This window comes from Vicia villosa, unplaced genomic scaffold (assembly GCF_029867415.1).
Source record: "Vicia villosa cultivar HV-30 ecotype Madison, WI unplaced genomic scaffold, Vvil1.0 ctg.000045F_1_1_1, whole genome shotgun sequence".
Taxonomy (NCBI): Eukaryota; Viridiplantae; Streptophyta; class Magnoliopsida; order Fabales; family Fabaceae; genus Vicia; species Vicia villosa.
Window position 1 is genome coordinate 412,508 of NW_026704977.1, and position 22,163 is coordinate 434,670.

Sequence of the window (22,163 nt, forward strand, 5' to 3'; positions counted from 1 at the left end):
TTCATGGTGTGTTGCGTGTCCTCAAGCTATCTCCTCTGCATTGCCTTGGTCCCCACCAAAACCATTAATTTGGCTGCTAAAATATCCTTCCAATTCATGCTGTCATGATTGCTGGTGTATGGAAATTTACAAGCCCTCCTCACAAGGGGCATGGACAAAATAGATTCTATAGGGAGCCAACGGGCATTATGATTGTGGCCACGTAGCCATGTGGCTGAACAAATGAATAGTGTGACCACCACCGGAGCTTAATTGGTTGACTCTACCTAAGTAACGGTCCATCACAAAAATTGGTTTATATATCAATACTATATGGTATAGCAACCTATGTCATCCAAGAGGCTTAGTATATTCAACAATTGACTTCAATACTGTCCATAGTCATTTATGTAACGAACCAAAAAGACAAAGACATTTGCTAACTCTATCTCGCATTGACTTAGATGGATTGCCTCAGCTTGTGAGTCGTAGTTGTGAGGGCCAGTTTATGGTACTCCCTCTATTCTTTTTTAAATGTCTTTTCTTAAAAAAACTTTTTACATACAAAGGAAATAATAAATTTTACTATTTTTTATGTAATAATTGTCTTTTTTTATATAATACATTTAACTTATTAATTCATTTGAATTTTTTTCTTCCATAGAGACAATTTTAACAAAAGTGACAACTAATATTACCTTGGACTTTGAAAACAATAAATAAAAAGAAACAATTTTTTTTTAAAAAAGGAACATTTAAAATGGAACGGAAGTTAGGACAATACTTCTTCAACAGGATCGTCCCAAGAGTAAGGCGGACTAGGTCCTTGCCTTGAAACTCAAAGATATTTTTTCTTAAAAGTAATTTAGGCCTAAAAGAAATTTAGTATTTTTAGGATAATGAAATTTACATCCAATTATTTGCATAATTCATCTAAAAAGCGAAAGACTAATTATTTGTCTTGTGTTCGAATATGTTTTGGAGGTTTAAAAGACATATTTTTGTTAATTTTTTTATGATTAGACCTAATAGCTTTTTCAGTTTTTTTTTTAAATATTGTTTGTTTTTTAACAAGAAAAAATATTTTTTATTAAATAGAAAGTAATTGTAATACATAAATTATTATTAAATAAAATATAAGTTTTTATTTATATAATTATAATACTAATTTAATATTTAACTTTAAAATTAAGTGTATTTTAATTTTAATATTGTTAAATCCTTACATTACATAAAATTAAAACATATATATTTTATATAAATTAAAATCATATTTAAAACTATTTTTTAAATGAATTATTGATAATTAAAAATTTTACTATCTAAATAATTTTAATTTTGTAATTTTTTGTGTGTGTTACTCTTGAATATATAAAAGACTTTTAAAAAACTAATAAAAAAATTTTAATTTAACCAAAATATAAATATTTAACTATCGACTTTCACATTAATTTCATTGTAAATACCAAAAAAAATAGTTGTAAAAATATGATAGAGTGTCTCCTAAGAATTAAATATTTTAATCATAGTGGAAGAACATAAAAAGGCATCATTTTAATAGTCGTCTTAGGCTTCACATTATGTTGTGCCGACCCTGCCCCTCGAGTTTGGTGAATAAGGCTTTGCACTCAGGTGTCATTTGAAACTTTCCTCCTTCCTCAATAACTTGTAGAACAATATTGTGTAGTCGGCCAAATTAGTGATGAACCTTGAGTGGAAAATTAACATCTTGTTTAGCCGTTGTATTATCCATTTTGTCTTAGGATGGTCATGCCTATAACAACTTTATACTTGTTTGGGTTGACCTCAATACCCCCTATGTGTGAGGTAGTATTCAAAAACTTCCTTGTTTTAACGACAAACATACATTTTTCGAGTTTCAACCGCGTATCATACCCCTAAACCTCTTTAAACTCAGCCTCTAGATGGACAATATGAGATTAATTGGTTGACTCTACCTAAGTAATGATTCATCACAAAAATTAATTTACCAACCATATCATATAACAGCTTAGGAGTGAACATAGTTGGTTTGGGCCGAAACCCTTAAATCGAACCAACCCACCAGTGAGATATATGAGTCTAACTTTCCACCGTATAAACTATCAATTTTATCAGATTTGATTTAAATTGATTTGATTTTTAAGTTTTTTTTTTCACATTTAATTGACCCATATCGAATTTCAAAACCAAATTTAAAACAGACAAATTTATATTTTATTTTATTTTTTTACAGGCCAAATCCATTTGAAATTCAAATTTAAATCTAACAAGAATTTATTCTTTTCTTTTGTATTATGAGATGAATCAAATGTTCGGCCATTCCAAATTCAGATTCATATAATATAATCAACTTTTACTCTTTATTTTAAATTGTGACTACATAAATGACTTTTTTAAATTGAAATATTTAGACTCATTTAGTCTTTTTAAATTGGACTATTTTGAACTAATTTTATCATTTGATCTACTTTTTCGTTGAAAAAGAATATGAAATCATCCAAATAAAACTAAATAAAATTTTAAATAAAATTAAATTCTGTCAAGGACAATTACAACCAATGTTTTAAAAACCAAACCGGAGAAAGAACCGTTAAAACATGTGGGTCATGGTTCAATCGGTTCAACCGGTTTAACCGTGATTGAACCGTATATTAAATTTAAACTAAAAAAATTAATAAATATATTATATTATTAAATATCCTAATAAAATTGATTTATATCATAATTTGTAAAATAAAATTCTCAAATAAATACGATACTAATAAACAAGCTTACAAAATAAGAAGAATGCAATGTAAGACCTAATAACAAATCATAAAATTAGTTAAGGATCAATATGTATATATTTGTCCTAATTGTTTAACTCAAAGCCATAAGTTATTCATCAGTATAATTTTTTACATCTCTTTACATACCAACATCGGTTATCCTGTGTCCACATACATTACATTATTTCTTCTCTTTCTATTACATTTACAATTGTCTTGTGTCCTTCAATTTTATTCTTTGTTTTCCATCTATACAATATTAAATGTTTGCTATAATTATTTTTTTAGATTTAAACAAAGAAATAAAATGAAGTAAAACATAAAAAAATTATCTTTGATTTTTTGAACCGTCTGGTTCATCAAAACCGGTCCCGATTTTACTGTTATTTTGCGCTTGAAGCAATTTTATCCTAATTTTATAGACCTAACCATTTATTGGTCCAAACCGAACCGGATTAGACAACGGTTCAAGGTTGAACCGGTTCAACCGGCCGGGTCAATTCGGGTTTTAAAACATTGATTACAACACAACTACGGCCAATAAATTATATATTTTTGAAGTTTCTCTCCCTCTAAGAATTTGCTTATTTTTATTTTATATTTTGTTGCTTGTCAAATTAGTAGTTTGATTTATTTGTTGTAATTGAGTTTTTTTACAGAGTTGTGCATTCTAGAATGAGTGCTACATTAATTTTTACGTGTGCATTAATCGAATTATTTGATGAAAATTTCTTTACCCACCTCCCTATCTTCTTGGCCACCTCTGGCGAAAAAACCCAAAATACCCTCACTTCGGAAATGCATTTCCGAAACGCTTTTTTTTTTCTTCAAAATTTGTCTTATTTCGGAAATGCACTTCCGAAAACACGAAAAAAAAGGTGTTTTCGGAGATGTATTTCCGAAAACACCCCTTTTTTGGGTTTTCGGAGATGCATATCCGAAATATTCCAAGACCAAATTTATCTTGGTGAATCAATACAATTAATAGGTATAAAATGAAGGTGAATCAATAAAATCAAGGTGAATCAAAATTTCCTAAACAATTTTAAAGTTAAAAACTATTTTACTAACTTATATAAATCAAAAACATTTTAATTCCATAAGTAAATTTTGAATTATATAGAATTAAATATAAAATTTGTTCATTAAATAAAATCAAGACAAAATCTTTTTTTAATTTTTTTAAACTAAATAAAAAATTATAACTAATTTTTAATTATGAATCAGAATAGAAATATATAAATATATAATAATAATTATTAATTTTGTAAGTGAAATATATAAATATATAATATATAAATATATAATAATTAATATATATAAATATATAAATATATAATAATTATTATAAATTAAAACACTCATTTTTTTAATTTTTATAATTATTATATAAATATATAAATATATTTATAATTAATATATAATAATTATATAAATATATAAATATATAAATATATAATAATTTTTATAAATATATAATAATTATTATAATTATTATAATTATTATATAAATATATAAATTAAAACACTCATTTTTTTAATTTTTTTTGTAAATACATAATAATTATTTTAAATATATAAATATATAAATAAAAAATTATAACTCATTTTGTAAGTGAAATTATTTTAGTTTTTTAATTAAAATTATTTTAAATTTTAAAATATGAATTAGAATAGAAATATATAATAATTATTATTCATAACTCATAAATTATATCAAAATATATAATTATTATTATTTATTACTCATAAATTATATCAAATTTATGATATATGAATTAATTAATATCCTAAAATTAATTTTTGGAATTTTTAGATTTTTTTTGTTTTTTCCGGAGATGCATCTCCGAATTAATCAAAATCTCAATTTTTGGGATTTTTTCGGAAATGCACTTCCGAAGTCTGGAAAAATTTAGAAAAACAATATTTCGAAAATGCATTTCTGAAGCAGGGGTAAAGTGGGGTTTTTGCGGGGGTGACCCCATAGGGAGGTGGGTAAAGAAAAAATCTTATTTGATTAAGATGTTAATTTATAGTCAATTAGTTGAAGGTTTGGACTTTAGATCAAGAAATACATATGTTCAAGAAATATATATATATATATATATATATATATATATATATATATATATATATATATATATATATATATATATATATATATATATATATATATATATATATATATATATATATATATATATATATATATATATTCAAATCTCTCATAACCACTCTTATGATTTAGTACCACACAAAATATATTTTCTCTCAAACTTTTTCAAAACCATTTTGAGTTTGCAACATAAAACTCTCTTCATCTTTAACCTATTATGTTTTCCATTGTTGTTTGAATTAACTTCTCATCTTAGGATGTGAAATATATGTGAGGAGGTTCATTTTATGATTAATGTTTTGTGAAGATTTTTTAAAATTTCAAGGTTGACATCTTTGTGTGGTTGTGGCTAGGATGGACAATCCAACAGAAAAAGAAAGAAGTTGTTCATAACCTTACACCACATGTCTTTAGCATTTGTAATGATCTTCCATCTTAACTTCATTAAACAAGTGTTATTCATAACATCAAGCGTGTCTAAAAAATGATTTTAAAATAATCTAAAAAATAAAGAAATAAAGTAGTAATATTAAACCACTTAATTTCCAGAGTTAAAAAAAGAGATGAATAAATTAAATAAATGTACAAAAGCATCATTATGGATGACAATTAATTAAAGAATATTCTGAAAATTTATCAGATTTAATTTCAGTTTTTATCTTCATTTTTTCACCGGCTCATAAATTGATCTCTCTATTTTAATTTATATAGTTTTGATTCTCTAAATTTTGCAGACTAAAAAGTGGAGATTTAATACATTTTACATCTCAAAATACAATATAATGACATGGATCTATAACTCCTATTAAATTTCAAGCGATTTTTTAAAAATTTATTTTTAATTTTAAAACATTTTCATTTTGATAATTTAGTTGACATATTAAAAAAATTATTCCATTTGGGTAATTTTAAATCATCAAGTCTTATGTAACATATTTAAAATAAATTACATTAATTTTTTTTAGATAAAAATAAACGAGAAAAATACTATGACTAAAAGAAATCAAAATAGAGGTCAATTCGATGAATCGGTAAAAATTAGATAACCAAATTTATTCGCCCACTGTTTAATAGATTTCTGGATGCGCCTCTGATTATTGTCACACATAGATTGAACTAATAAATATGAAGCTTCTTATATAATCAAGAGTGAAGGGAGTATAGTCTCAACTTAGTAAAGCAGAGAAGAAAATTTCAATCCATAAGCTTCTCAAATGGCAGTTAATAACCATATTGTGATGTCAAACAACCATCACTTTCCAGAACATTTCATGAAAGAAATTATTATGTATCTTCCTATAAAATCTCTATTGAGGTTTAAAAGTGTCTCCAAACATTGGAATGCATTGATTTCCAATCCATATTTTGCTCGTTGTTATAGTTGCCGGTGTAATCACTCTCACAAGGCATCTTTATGGACCAGGCACTACAATAACGGTAGTTGAGAACCACATCCAATGCCACCCCATTGTATGGTTTGGAAAGGCATTACCTACAATAAACTAAATTATTAGTCTATTTGTATTTGTTCTTGTTTCGAGTCTTTATCATTTGTGGTTTTTGTTCTAATAAAAGTCATGATATTTTAGTGAGTGTGTTTTTTTTGTTTATCTAAATTCATATATTTAATAAGAATAATATTCATTGGCATTTTTTATTTTTTATATAACTTTATTGACTTATTTAATTTATTTAATAAATTGATCACTTCATAAGTCAAACAAATGATTTTTTTTAAATAAGTAAATACAAGTTTTTAATTGAAAATTTTAAATTAGAGGTATCTAATTAAACAAATATATATATATATAAAATATCTGAAATTTGATGTAATGGATTTTGTCTTGCATTTGTTTCCAGTTACAACCTCCGATCACTATTTTCTCTCTCGCTTTATATGTATCCGTCGGTCCTTTATATGTATCAGTCGGTCCTCTCTATCAGTTATAAAGTCAAAGTATAACCAATAAATTATAATTAGATACAAATAAATTAAAAAACACAAATATTTTTTACTTTCAGATATAAACATGTGAAAAACTTACGTGGATACACCAACGAAAGTACCCAACATTTAAAACATTTGGGTTGTTCTGGAGCTGCATCTACGGAAATACTCTAACGTCAACTTGTTCCGTAGAAACACCTTCGGAACCTTCTGTAACTTCAACAGTCGCGAAAATGACATCTATAACCATGAAAATCCATTTTTTCGAAGCCCTAATCGTCTGTTCAAGACAACAAACAATACCTACATTGTCTATAAACTATGTTTCAAAAACTATCTAAGAATTTCTACCCCTAAAAGTATATTCTAACTCTTTTACGGAAAATACTCAAAAATACCTCGGAAATTCAAAAATTTATCGATTATATTGAGCTTTGAGTGATTTGGAGTGTGTTGATTGTTCAAGTTGATGCTCGCTGTCAAACTCGAGTGAAAAAAAAACGAATTTATTGAAAAAATAATTTTTGAGGTTGGAGAGTTGGAAGATGCGAAACGAAGAATGAGGGAGGAGAAGAGACTTTGGCGCGAATTTATCAAAAATGATTTCGGAGATGCATAGCGAAAATCATTCAATATATGTATCTACGGAACAAACCAACGTTGAGAAAAAAAAGTACGTCCAGAAATACACCTCTAAAAACAAAGGAATATTTTTTAAAACACATGTGATGCCTAAAAACCCCAAAAGATGAATAAGGTAAGAAATTCTCAAATAAAATACTACACATCTTACTCCTCATTCTATTTAAATCAAAATAATTTGAGAATTATTGTGGATGTTGGCTATAATTATATGCAAGCTTTATTTGAGAATTCTTTGGCACAAGTGGAGCTTCTCCATCTCAATATTAAAATATCTATTAAGATTCATGCTAGGCAGAAGATTATAGACGGGAAACTAGTTCCCCTTGGCAACAAACATCATCTTAGTTTATTTTGCTTCTAATTTTATCTCTTGAAATATCCTTTGTGGTCCATTTGTTTAAAAATATTATATTAGTACTAGAAACTTTGGCTCTTTGCACTTGGATTAAGTTTGGTTTTTACTTTCTTTACATAATCGATTTGCTCCTTTATTCGTATAAAGTCTATCTTATTACTTATAAAATGTTAATTATTTTGAACTTAATAAAATAAGCATATTAGTGTTTCATACTTCTTCTCACCGATCATGTTTGAGGTTATTGTCCTCAACTTTTTGTTGATGTTTCAAGAAGCTATATCAAATTGATTATCAGATGTCTCTAGATAATACGTTCATCCAAGGGTTTTTCTCCCCTTACCTGCCCCCAAATGAAAACTAGATTTGAAACCTCTGTATGAGAGGCTTCATTATCTTTGTTGTTAAGTAATTCAAGGCATATGTTCTAACTCTTTATATAATATAGCCTCTGATACAACATATTAAAGTGCAGGTACGAGAATGCATACACTATAGTATCCTATATCACATGTTATTCTTTTTTTAAATTCAAGTACATATAAAAAGATAGACTTAACCTTACAAATCCCTCAATCCAAAATATGCATTGAAACATGGTTTTATAGACGATATTGGTTTGGGTGAAATCAACAGGTAAACCAAAATGGAGAACTTGTTTTGGAAGAAGATAATGACAGGTAACATAATGACACGACTGAGAAGGACATTGCATGGAATAATGGCTACATAGAATGATGAGGTTGTCACATGTTTCCAAAGAATGATCACTTTGAGATTTTGGCGGAGTTGAATCCAACACGGTAATAATAAGACTTGAAGGACTCATTGTATTAATGATGTTGGAATTTGTTGATATCCTCTCTCTACCAGACAAGTTTCACTATATCAGTTACTTAAATTAGAGGACTCAAATTTGTGCTAACAATATCAAATAAAATAGGGCTATGATAAACATACATAATATCTGTCAAGGCCTCCTTCCACTTTTGAACATCTCCAAAAATTTATTAATGCTTAACCACTTCACTTTTATAAACCTCGTCTTAAAAAAGATTGTGGACTGTCATATCATAATCCAAACTCAATAATATCAAAGGTTTTGGCTCATTTGCCCCATCTGATAAATGAGACAAAGAAGACTAAAAAAGGTTACGCAAGTTCATCATGCCCCTAGCATGATGGAGAATAACACACCAAACAATTTTCAACAACTAACGAGACTATCCTTGTCATAATTGAATAGTTTCAAGTCTCATTCATTTTCTAATTATGTCTCCAATATTAAAGGGATAAGTCATCCATCAAGAGAAATGAGTGAGAGTAGGGGAAACTAAAAGGAAGATAAATCTATGTCTTCAGTTCAAGTCCAAAGACTTCAACAAGTCAAAGTACCAATGATTCATTTGTCATAAAAAAGACCACTTAAAAAAGAATTGTTCCAAAAACGGGAGCAAAGGTGATTATGTTTAGGATGTGGTTTCCTCGAATGAGAATGGTTATGGAAGTGTTGGTCCACTATTGACAAATTTGGATACGTAGTCATTGACTCAAATTGCTATTATCACATATTTTCGAATGATCACTTTGAGACTAGGCGGAGTCATTCAACTTAGTAATAATAATACTGGAAAGACTCATAGTATTGATGTAGTTAAGTAGATCTTTGGCATCTGTAAATTCCTTTTATGCATTCTAAGGTATGTTTCAAAAACTTAAGTTGGTAGAGATATGTGGATCCGGTGTGCAAGTATATTTAATTTTTACAATGCAGGTACAAGAAGCTACACTCCATTAAGGTCCTTAATCATGTTATTCTTTTTCTTTTCTTTTTATAAAACTCAAGTATATATATTTGAGAACATAGACTTTAACCTTCCAAAATAGACCCTTAACTATCTACGATTTTTTCCAGATTCAATTTCATAAAATTTCTAAATAGAGGAGGGTGTTAGTTGCCCTCTTCTGCAGATTGGTGTTTGAAAATCATACTACCACCACCCCATGTTTGCATCAGGAAAAAATCCTTCAATACATCAACATGAATTATGGTGCAACCTACAATAGTTTATCATGTTATTTGTATACCTATTTTTAAACAAAAAACATGGACTTCAAAATCGTCCCCTCCAAAACCCTCAATCCAAAATATACCCTTACCTATCTATGATTTTTTCCATACTCAATTTACTAGTAGTACATTGTAAACACCATCTGCCTTAGCAATAAAAGAGGGTATTGCTACAACATCTGCAGGCTGGAAAGGTTGATCCTTCACTGAGACACAGTAGCTTGGTTGAATTCTGAACTTCTTCTGACAACCTCAATGGGATCACTACTTTCTGGTTGAACACACCATTGTTTTGGCGTTCCTCACAGCTGATGGTGCCGAACAACTGTTATCCTGCAGCATCTTCACACCTTAGTTCCAACTTGTTTAATTTGACATGAAAAAATTGATAGTAGTCATGAACTATGATGCTATCTAACTACAATTCGTAACAAAATATAATAGAATTAGAAACTCCCAACTAGAATAAACAGAAGTTATTATGACTATTGTTCAAGAATGTGAACCAACCCTGTGCATAAGTCTCATTCAGAGACCTATGGATGCCTTTCAGAGACTAACTAACCGAATTCCACGGTATATGGCAACATGTACTCTAAGCTATCCATCCCCTCATCTTCTATATGGCATTGTCTAGGTCCCCACCAAAACCATTAATGCAATATCCTTCCAAATCATGTTGTCGTGATGTGCTGGTGTGTGGAAACTAACAAGTACTCCTCTCGCGAGTGGTCTAGGTAAGGTCCATGGTATAAACGAATCTTGTAGGGAAGGAAGAGCCATTATGACTGTGGCCATCGTAGCCGTGCGGCTAGGACATACGAAAAGTGTGACCACCGCGCCGTAGCTTAATTGGTTGACTCTACCTAAGTAATGGTCCATCACAATAATTGGTTGATTCCAACCAAGTAAAGTAATGCTCAGCTTCACATCAACCGGTTTATCAACCAGCTGGGTGAATTTGTTGCTTCCTTCCTTCTGCTCTAAAACTCAAGAAATCTTCACGACGCCACTGCATGTGCCATTGAAATGAGAAATGAGAATTCAGAACAGTTTATTTTGGTCTCTCATTTTGTTTCCTGCATAAAGAAACAGCAAATGTTTATCTATGTTTGCTTACTACAATTACAGGATTGGTTGAGCTTTCAACTACATGATATACACATCAACAGTTTGACAGAAAAGGGTTATTGAGCATAAAAGGAATTTGCGGTAAGTAAACCATAGTTTGTTATAAAGCTTGAATCCAAATCTGAAAAAAATAAATGAAGAATATAGTCCCACACCGCTAAAGTTCGGAGAAAATAGTAAGTTTATATAAGCCACGCGTAGAGCGATGGTCACGACCTTACTTGAACAGGATCTGTTCTATAGGCTCGTACTACTGTGTCCTTGATTTCAAAGGAGACAGGAACATAAATCTGGCGGATGAACTATTACCGTGCGATCAGAGCGTGATTAACGGCCCTGATGATCTCAGTTTGAGCAATCATCCTGAGGCTGTAGATGATCGTTCTCGGCAGTGTGAAAACACTATCGGGGTGGTCGCACGGTGTTCTGACAGATTAACCCTTTTTTTGTCTCATACAACTTCCATTCACAATTTTTTTATCAAACACACCCAGAATACATACTACTAATAGTAAACAAGTGGTTTTTTTATTTACCTTGATTCTGGAACAGAACATGGTAGGAAGTTGAAATCTCATCCCTTCCTCCATGAATGTCCTTCTTTGAGCTGAGCTTTATGGTGTCATCATCTCCCTTCCCTTGCCTCTTCTCCCCCCCAAAGATTGATCATACCTTCATCACTTGACTTGCTTTACTAACCACTAAGTAAGAAAATGAAGCATTTAGTTTGGATTCAACTAAGAAAACTTTTGGCTTTTTGTTAAACCTCCTCGATTTGCCACGTAATACAATTGTGACACGTTTTTTAATCATCATCTTTTTATATATTTATTTCAAATAAAATTGATTATTTGACCCATCAAATATAATTATTATCTCATTGTTTCATTTTTTTTTCAAAATTATTCTTCCATTATTAAATAATGGTTTTATTTTAATGGACTTTTTTTAGTTTTGAAGTTGAAAGTAGACCTATCGTGATTAAAGTTGACCTTCTTAGAACTCGTTAGAGAAGACATAATGAATTGTTTAAGAGCTAACACCGATCTTTTCGTTGTTTTTCCTACAAGATGTATGAGATAGATCTCAGCGTGGCTCGTAACCAGCTGAACGTGATGCCAGTGCTCGATACGTATCATAGAGACGATCGAGGCAATTAACCGAGAAGGCGAAGGCAACTGTGAAGACGGTCCAAGGGTTACTAGATTCTAATTTCATCTTAGAACTCAAGTATACTTAGTGGTTGTCTAATGTAGTGATAGTCAAGATAACTTTTAGGAAATGGAGAATGTGTGTTGACTATACTGTCTTGAACAATGATTCTTATTTGCTTCCTAACATAGACAAGTTGGTCGACATTTCTGTCGGATACAAACTTCTGTCCTTCACGGACGTATACTCTAGCTATACCCAAATATCGGTGTATGAGTCAGACTACTGTTGCACCCCAATTTTTGACCTCTGAGATCCCATCATTTTCTAAGTGTTATGATCATTAATGTTATACCCCAAAATTTGCCTGCGTTTTTTTTTAAAAAAAAAAGAGAGAAGTCAACAAACTTCTGTCTAAAAATTTGGAGTTTTATACAATCTTGGATTTTTATTTCATAAATATCCTGATTTTATGAATACTCAATTTTTAGAATTTTTTATACAGTATTTTGGTTCGCTGTTAAATTTATTCTTACATAAACGCCAAATACTGTTTATCACTTCATACACTGTTTATTTGAGATTTATTTTCAGATAAATAATGCTGACGCAGTTGGTACAAAATTAAAATTTGCAGGTGCGGAGTCCGGGTTTCAGATTATACTGGTAACAATTAAATTATTATTGGTTTTATTTCCCACTAATTTTTATTTTTATACTATATTATTTTTTTTAAAATCTCTTTCTTTCTTTTCAAATATCTTCCTTTCTTTTTCTTTCAAATCAAATTCTAGCTTTATTCTATACCCCTTTTCTTTTCAAAACTTACCATACTTTTTTTTTCAAATCCTACTACTATTCAAACGGTACCATTCCATTTCCAACGTCTCTATCTCTCTCTTTTCACTCTATAAATACTCCTCATTTTTTCCATAAATTCTCACATCAAATTTCACTCATCTCCCAAATTTCTCAAACTTCTATTATTTTCTCTTCTTCCCCGGCAAAAATGGCGAAGTGGATGGATACACTTTTTCTTATAGTCATCACTATTTTTACGATGATCATGTCCTTCTTCTGTCTGCATAGTCCTGAAAAGTGCGGACCTGCGATGGTTACACTTCCGATCATCTATTTTCTGTTGTTCATAGCATGGATTATTAATCGTCATTTTTAAAGTTTGTCGTATCTTTTATTCTCAAATAATGTACCGTTTGTTTGTCGTACTGTTCATTATATTATGTAATATTTGTACTGTTAGTATTAAATGTTGTACTATCTGTTGTACGGTAGTTTAATTATCAAGATAATATTATGTGTGTTAAATATTTATTTTTCTGTGCATTAAATATTTTTTCAAGGTTATTATCGGTAATTTCGTATGCGTACAGTATATTTTATTTATTTATTATGTTTGTGTTTTTCTAACAGCTCAGGTAAATAAATTTTTCACCATTAACACAACAAAAAAACAAAAAGAAAAAAATTAACTTTAACTGTTAAGTTTTCACTTTAACTGTTACGTTAATACCCGGACGCACAGTCAATAGCTCGAACAGTCAACAGACGACCAGTTTGACCAAAAAGTCAACACACAGTCAAAAATGCATTTTTTTTCAACATCCATATTTTGTCAAAAGATTCATCATGTGATCAATGGTTGATCATAATTCATCAAGAAAAGTTCAGAAATCAACAAAACTCAAAATTGCAAAATTAGAGTTTTTTTACCTAAAAGTCAACTGAACTTTGACCGACCATAACTCTCTCATAATTTATCAGAAAAATTCCAACCAAAGCTCATTCTCAAGGAAATTCAATTCTCTACAACTTTGATGTTGGGACCAAGGTCAATAAATGCTTCCGCCTAAGAGATATAAGCCAAAAAATTACAGGTCATTTTCAAAGTCAACAAAAAAGCAGTTTTTTGTCAAAGCCCATATCATCAAAATAACTTCTCCAAATGCAAAAACGCTTCCAAAGTGGCTTGTAGAGGACATCTTGGGCTTTCTAAAAAGTAAAAGAACACTTTCATAGGATCAAAATTGAGGGAGATATGCCTTGATGAAGTTGACCTTTTTTGGAAAATTGCATGAAACAAGTAATGACCCAAATTTGATTTTTTTTCAAAAAGGCCAATTCTTTTGTGATTTAATCTTGATTCTCATATGTCTAAAGATATTCACAACATATCCATGATTCATGACATTTTTATTTCATTTTAATTAAATTTTATTCATTTAAAATTTAATTAAAGTGAGATAATTCAAAGATATTATCCAAGATGCTCATATGATACAAGCAATGATCCAATTCATCTCTAAAGGCCAAGATTCCATTCAAGATATGCAATGATCATAAGTTGGAAAGAATAATAAAACACTTGAGATTTTAAACCATGGTTAGTCTTTTTAACTTAAGGCATTAAATGCTAATATTCCATTTTATCTTCAAAGTTCATCATCACATATTTATTAATAATTATCCCAAATACTATCATCATTTTTTTTTGTTATAATAGAATATTCTAACTAACCATATTTTTTTCCACCATCATTTTAATAGTTTATCTAACCATCTTATCTTATATTTTTCTACAAATCTTCATTCTCAATTTTTATTTTAGTTAATATTATTTTAATTAACCATATTTTTGTTTAAATTTATTTTATTAGTTATGTTATTATTATTATTTCGTTTTTCTTTTTTTTTTATAATATTTTATATTTTTAATTTCATTTTTGTTATTGTCTTAAACCAAAATTAGTATTTAAGTTTTATTTTGATATTATCTTGTAACTTGATTTTACTATTTTTATTTTGATATTATCTTTAAATGTTATATTTTAATTTTTATTTGTGTTATTATCCTTATATATTATAAGATATAATTGTTAAGTGACCATTCAACAAATTCTATTCAAACTTCATAATTCTATCCATTAACCATTAATGTATTAATATTTCAAACTCAAATCCAATTTGATTTCTATCCATCTTATGTCATTGCATACAAGTTTTTCCTATAAATAGGCAACCATATGTTCATAATAAAAGAGGAGGAGGACACCAAAAAAAACATTGTCAAATCTTTGTTTTCTCTTTTCTTTTCTCTCTTCCAAGTTTCAAGTTTCAAAGGGAGTAAGAATTTGGAATTACAAAACTAAGAAACCTCCACTCAAACCAAGCATCATTTGAAGGTAAGTTTCCTCACTTTGAAACTCTATAAAATATGCATCATTTATATTTCATTTGAATTCAAAAGTTTCTTTTATTTTCCAAATATACTTTGATTTATTTATCTAAGTATTCATCCTTGTTTCCTTTTTTACTTGATGATGTTAAATATTGAAATACTTTTTTGCCATTGATCAAGCTCACCATGATCCATCATAAACTCACCACACAAGATCCTTTTATTTAATTTTCTTCAATATCTTTTAATCAATTTATTTTCTTTGCATAATTAATTAAAAATACCTAAAAAAAAAACCAAAAAATATATTTTTTTCTTTAGATTTAGGTTTATATTTTTATAATCTAATTCTTGACATAAAAAAAGAATATTTTTTCTTGTTAAGTTTAATTATTTGTATAATTATTTGTTTAATTAGTTTGTTAATTAACTTAAAATCAATTCCAAAAAAATCACAAAAAAAATGAATTGAGTTTAATTTGTTTTATATTTATTTTTGTATATTATTTGATATTATTTCTTATCTTTTTTTTCTTTGTCCCGAATTGGAATAAAAGATCAAATATGGCAGAGATTGTATGCAGTTGATTTAAGACTTTTGAAAATTTATCGTGTAGTCGCTATGATTCTATCAAGCTTCTGATAAATTTTCATTAACTTTAAATCCGAGATCATCATTCACTCACCATCGATCTTTACTAACATCGTGGATATACTTGACTAGCTTCAAGATGATTCGCGTGCTAACATACTAATAATTAACTTTAAATTCCGCATTTTATTATATTGTTCTTTATATTTCTTGCTTTATACTTTATTTTATCATTCATATTATTTATGTTTCTGTTATTTTTTCTTTGTCCATTTGGACATATTATTTATGTTTCTGTTATTTTTTCTTTATCCATTTGGACATATTATTTATGTTTCTGTTATTTTTTCTTTGTCCATTTGGACATATTATTTATGTTTCTGTTATTTTTTCTTTATCCATTTGGACATATTATTTATGTTTCTGTCATTTTTTCTTTGTCCATTTGGACATATTATTTATATTTCTGCTATTTTTTCTTTGTCCATTTGGACATATTATTTATATTTCTACTATTTTTCCTTTGTCCATTTGGACATATTATTTATGTTTCCGCTATTTTTTCTTTGTCCATTTGGACATATTATTTATGTTTCCGCTATTTTTTCTTTGTCCATTTGGACATATTATTTATGTTTCCGCTATTTTTTCTTTGTCCATTTGGACATATTATTTATGTTTCCGCTATTTTCTCTTTGTCCAATTGGACATATTATTTATGTTTCCGCTATTTTTCTTTGTCCATTTGGACATATTATTTATGCTTCCGTTATTTTTTCTTTGTCCATTTGGACGCATTGTTTATGTTTCCGTCATCTTCCTTTTGTCTACTTGGACCATATTTTTACCTTTAAGCTAAAACATTAATAATCAAGATAAAACTTAAAAAAAAGCACTTTGCACACTTGCACCTCTATGGTTCTCCCTCTTATTACTTTTTTTTTTAATCATACCATCATTTAAGAAAAGTATTAAATGCATAGGAAAGGTCTTATAAATTGAGAGTAGATAACTCCTAATTGCTTGCTCAAACGCTTTCATTTTCAAACAACGTATTTTCAAAACTTCTCATCTATTTTCAAAACTTTCATCTGGTATTTGAAGGGCATTATTCCCGGTGAAACTCTTCAGAGACCTATGTGACATATTGTCCATCTTCACTTCTTCTATTTTCAAATCAATAAAGCATTTAAAAAAGTGAGCTAAGCAATTAAGAGCCCATGGATAACCATGGATACAAAGGGTGCTTAAAACCTTCCCTTTGTATAACCAACCCCCCGAACCCAAAATCTGTCAAAAGGTCTTTCCTGTTCTTTTATGCCTTTCCTAAATGTTGGATAAAATAAAAGTCGGTGGCGACTCTTGCAATAAAAAAAATAAAAAAAAAAAAGAGCAAGGAGTCAGTTCGCCTCAAAAAACCGAGTTACAACTACCTTTATGACCAAACACGCAAACCACCAGTATAATGTCATGTTATTCTGCTTGAAGAATGTCAAGGTGTCATACCCCAAAATTTGCCCATATCATTCCTCTTATTCAAACTCATACCAAGGCACAGTGCTCAAGGACATCTCAATGAACCAAAAGCTCCAATGCATCTCATGTGTTTTATGATATTCCAAACTACCTCCAGGACAAAATTCAGGGCCCAATTCAAAGGATTGATCACTCAATTGCTCAGAAAGTCAATAGATGACTAATTTGACCTAAAAGTCAATTGTGGTCAAAGAACAATCAAAACTCAAATTTCAAGAAATCTACAAAACCCTAATTGGCCAATTTTGGATTTTGAAGTTAATGGGCTTAGGTTTTGGATTTCAAACCTGATTATGACCTCATACAAGACCCATAAATTTATTCTCATATTTTTGTGACTACTATTTAATTTATTTGGATTTTTATTCATTTGAAAAATCAAAATAAGTAAGTAAAAACACAAAAAATATGAAACAAATTAAAGGGATTTATTTTTATTTTTTACAAAGGCCCAAATAACATTCCTTAGGAGGCAAGTTTTTGTGGGTTCATGGCTTTGGTCCTTTATTTCATTTATTTTTATTTTTATTCAATAAAAATCAAAATAAATAAAATAAAATCATATTTAGTTAATGAGATTTTATATGATTGAGCTCTCCAATCCAAATTAACCCAAGATCAATCAGAAACACGTGAGAAACAGTTTGGAAAATAAGTTTGGACCAAAATTAGAATGCTTTCCTCTCGAGAAATCCAATCACATATTCACTTACCAAAGATACATGATTTGATTTGATTTTTTCCAAGATTGTTAACCTAAATTCCATCTCATATATAGGCAGGAGGGTTTTGAGACGAGAGGAGGAGAGTTTTTTTGGTTTTGCAGCAAGAAAATTCTATTGAAACTCAAAAAGCCGGAGAAACAGGGCATGTGCGAATTCAAGGATACAGCCATCTTCAACCTTTTCTAAGGATCAAACAGGCAATTCTGATACTCTCTGAAGCAATCCCAATCATTATCGAGCCTGGAAGCACCGGAAACACGGTCTCATATATCACGGTTTGCACCTCACTTTTTTTAAATCGAATGTTCAAATTTGTGCATCATAAGCATGTTTTGGTTGTATATTTGTGATTGGAATGATGTTTAGAAGTTTTCTGGACAGCTTAATTTGAGTTTAGATACAGGTTCATGGTAACGCCATAGTTAGGGTTCTTGGCTTTCGATTTGGGGATTTGTAATTCCATGAGAAATTGGTTGAAATTGATAGGTTCGTGTTGGTCAGGAGAAGATTTGCAAGCGAACCATGGTTTCTTTTGAGATTTATCATGCGTATTTCATGAGTTGAGGCGTTGCAGGCCTATTGCTACGAAACCAAACCGTTGCCATATCTCTGCAATTCGCAAAGAGGAAGATCAAGCTCCTGCGCGCGTTGCTTGAATTTTAAATAATTTTCGAACTTTATTTTTACTCATATATTACGGGGTTAAATATACAAAATCCCCTGTAATGTTAGCGAATTTTGATTTTAGCCCCTGGTAAAGTTTTTTTTGTAAAACATCCCTCGTAATATCAAGATTCTCTCACTATAGCCCCCGTGCACACTATTTCAGTGAAGATTCCTTTTCTGTTCCAGCGTGGCTGTCTAGGTGGATTTTTTTTATTATTTATATATATTTTAAAATACCACATGGCAATTTTTATTTTTAATTTAGGTTTTTTTTATTTTTCTTAATTTTTGTTTTTAACGTTTAATTTTTTAATCCAGGTTGGTTTTTTTTTATTTCTTACTTTTTTTTACGTTTTTTAAATTATTATTTTTTTGAATTATCAAAATAATAGATTTGGGCCTAAGCCCATTTACAATTAAATAACTGTCCAATTACCCACTTGCTCTCACACTATTTTCAATTCATTAGTCTATAAAGTTGATTGGTATTTAAACATTGTTTCTGCTTTATTATCAAACGATGTGGGACTAAAAATGTAATAACACAATAGGTAGTCATCTTCTTCATCCATCAATGTAGACCATCTTCTTCACTACACAACAACAACAACTCCATGCTTCAATAACTGAATCTTTCTTCAGGTGGTATCTGACATCCTGTATTTGGTTACTAATTTTCCGCCTGCTGTTACCATAAGAAATGAATCAGATCAAAAACATAAGATAACAAGGTTAGAATTTAGAACAACACAGTGACTCAGGGAGAAAGCGAATAATACCTTACTTGATTTCCTTAACTTTCAAGAAAGGATTACTTTAGGATCGGTTAATTGTATATACCGAGCATAATACCTTACTTGATCCTTAGGTAGTTAACTTGGCATTACGGTGGATATTACTGAGCCTTATTCCGAGTATTTTTCCTGTTATGTTATTCGTCACGATGTTGTTGCTGGATTGGTCTAATATGTTGCTGGAAACACCCAGAGCATTATAGGTCTAATATGTCTTTGTTGCTGGAATGGTCTCCATATCGATCAGAAGCAAAAATCTTGAAACAAGTCAGTTTCGGAATATTTTCCTCCATTCATGATAATTAGATTGTGGTGCTACACGTGTTTGTGGTGAAGACCAAGATGTGTCGGTTGATACGTTGCTGTTACTTCAATCCATAGCAATTAATAGTGTTATATAAGTGCATGTATAGTACCACAAGATTGTTCCGGCTGACCTGGTTAATAGTGTTAAAAATACGTTGCTGCTACTTATCTTGCTTATGCTATGATGCATATTATAATCCAACCAATCTTTAATATTCATGGATTTGCCCACTGACCTGGTTCTCCCGAGGAAGATAAGGATGTTGAAATTATTGTTGTTGTTGATGCATGTTGAATGGGAGAAAAATAGCCATACCATGCATGGATTATTTACTCACACTTTGTATAACACATGAACAAGTTCTGCAAAGTGAAAGCAGCATGCATGCATATATCACACTTTCTGTTGTTGCTGTTAATGATGATGATAGTGATTAAACCAAGTTGGATGAAGGAAGCATGCATGCATCTTTGACTCTCAAGTTGGTTGGCAACTTTCTGTTGTTTTCATTGGTGGCAAATTGGTTGGTTCTATGGATACAGTTTTGGCTTTTCATATCAATGGCTCACTAGTTCCTCTTTATGATAGAATAAATACACAGTGGTTCATGTGGGTGTTCTTATGCATGAAAGTCCCACATCGAAAGTTTAAAAGAAAATAAAAGTGTTTATAAACTTGATTTTCACAACACATTTCAAATGATCAGTTGTTGGGTTGCTATGTAAGATAAATTGGGCTTTAGGTTCAAAATAACAATTTTTAATACTCTTTAAAATAATAATTTATAAAAAATATTAATAAAAACTAAAATAATAGTTCATAAAAAATATTATTTGCAAGAAAATATATTATGTATTTAAAAAAGTAAAAAAATGAAATTAAAAAAATAATAATAAAAAAATTCCAGGTGGAATTAAAAAATAAAAAAATGTGACGTGGACTGCCACACTTTCAAAATTAAAGAATCTTTGCTGCAATCTGGCAATCAGGGGCCTATTTGACGGAATCTGAAAATTACGAGGGGGGTTTTAAAAAAAAAAATTTTACAGGGGCCTAAAGAGAATCTCGCTAATATTACAGGGGGGTTTATATATTTAACCCTATATTACGCTATCCGTCATACTAACATCCGTAACATGCAGCGGCGTTGGTTACGTGTTTTTCATGTGATCCCAAGCGTCCCTGGTTCGATTCCCATACGGACTATTTGTTTTTAATAATATGTGTATTCCTATTCTCTGGAAGATCTAACGCATGCCAGCCCATGGTATGTCCTCACGCAATCACCATTGGATCCAACATCCAGTAAATCCAACGCACCAGGATTGAGGATCCATTATATACTCCAAGGACTTGCCACACCGAATCGAAGCTGAGTATTCTCTAATTTCTTTTTGTTTTAATTATATAATTTAATTGCCTTTTTATTTTATTTGTTTTCAAACCCTCATTAAAAATTCCTTTTGTATAAAAACTTACTTCTTAAATTTCTTTTCATAAAAAAATATCAAAAAATAAAAAATGTTTATTTTAAATTAATAGTTTTATTTGATTTAAATTGTTTAAATTATATATTTAATTACTTTTCTTTTTTTATTATTATTTATTAATTGATAAAAATATATTAGGGTTAGGATATTTAATCGAAACCTTAGTTTCACCGATTTAATTAATTAGGTTGAAAACCAATAATTAATTAATTCAACTTTATTCATTCTATTAATCAAGGTTAACTTGTGCCCTAATCAGGGTTTGCGAAGATCGCGCCTACACTGAAAATATTTCTTTGTGCATCTTTTCAGGGTTAGCAACAGGGTTTCTCCCGACTGTGCGCCACGCCTTTTACGAAGCTAAGTTCTGATTTTATTTTCCTTTAAATATTTATTTGCATTATAAAATTGTCATTAGGGCTAAAACCTCGAGAGAATGGACTCTTTTACACTCACGCATTTTATCCCTTTTGCCCTTTTTTCAGGGTTAACCTCGAGGCTACTCCCGACTACAAACCATATCAGATCAAATCAAGAGCTAAGTTCTATTTTATACTTATTTTAAATATCTATTCTATTTTATTTTGTTTTTTTTATTTAATTAGGGTTAACCCTAATTGTCATTTGAATTGATAATACACTCACCCCTTCGTATTTTTTCCTTTTCCCACCTTTCAGGGTTTGCCAAA

At 29.7% G+C, this 22,163-nt stretch overlaps 1 long non-coding RNA gene and 1 other non-coding gene across 2 annotated transcripts; one reads left to right on the plus strand and one right to left on the minus strand.

The window, feature by feature from the left end:
- Positions 1-9,472: 9,472 nt before the first annotated feature.
- Positions 9,473-11,759, minus strand: LOC131622893 (uncharacterized). Its single transcript, XR_009290035.1, has 3 exons — positions 11,553-11,759; positions 10,396-10,964; positions 9,473-10,218 (listed from the first exon to the last, which is right to left on the minus strand). It is a non-coding gene; the product is annotated as an uncharacterized LOC131622893 (long non-coding RNA).
- Positions 11,228-11,452, plus strand: LOC131622942 (small nucleolar RNA U3). The gene has a single exon (XR_009290051.1). It is a non-coding gene; the product is annotated as a small nucleolar RNA U3 (small nucleolar RNA).
- Positions 11,760-22,163: the final 10,404 nt, after the last annotated feature.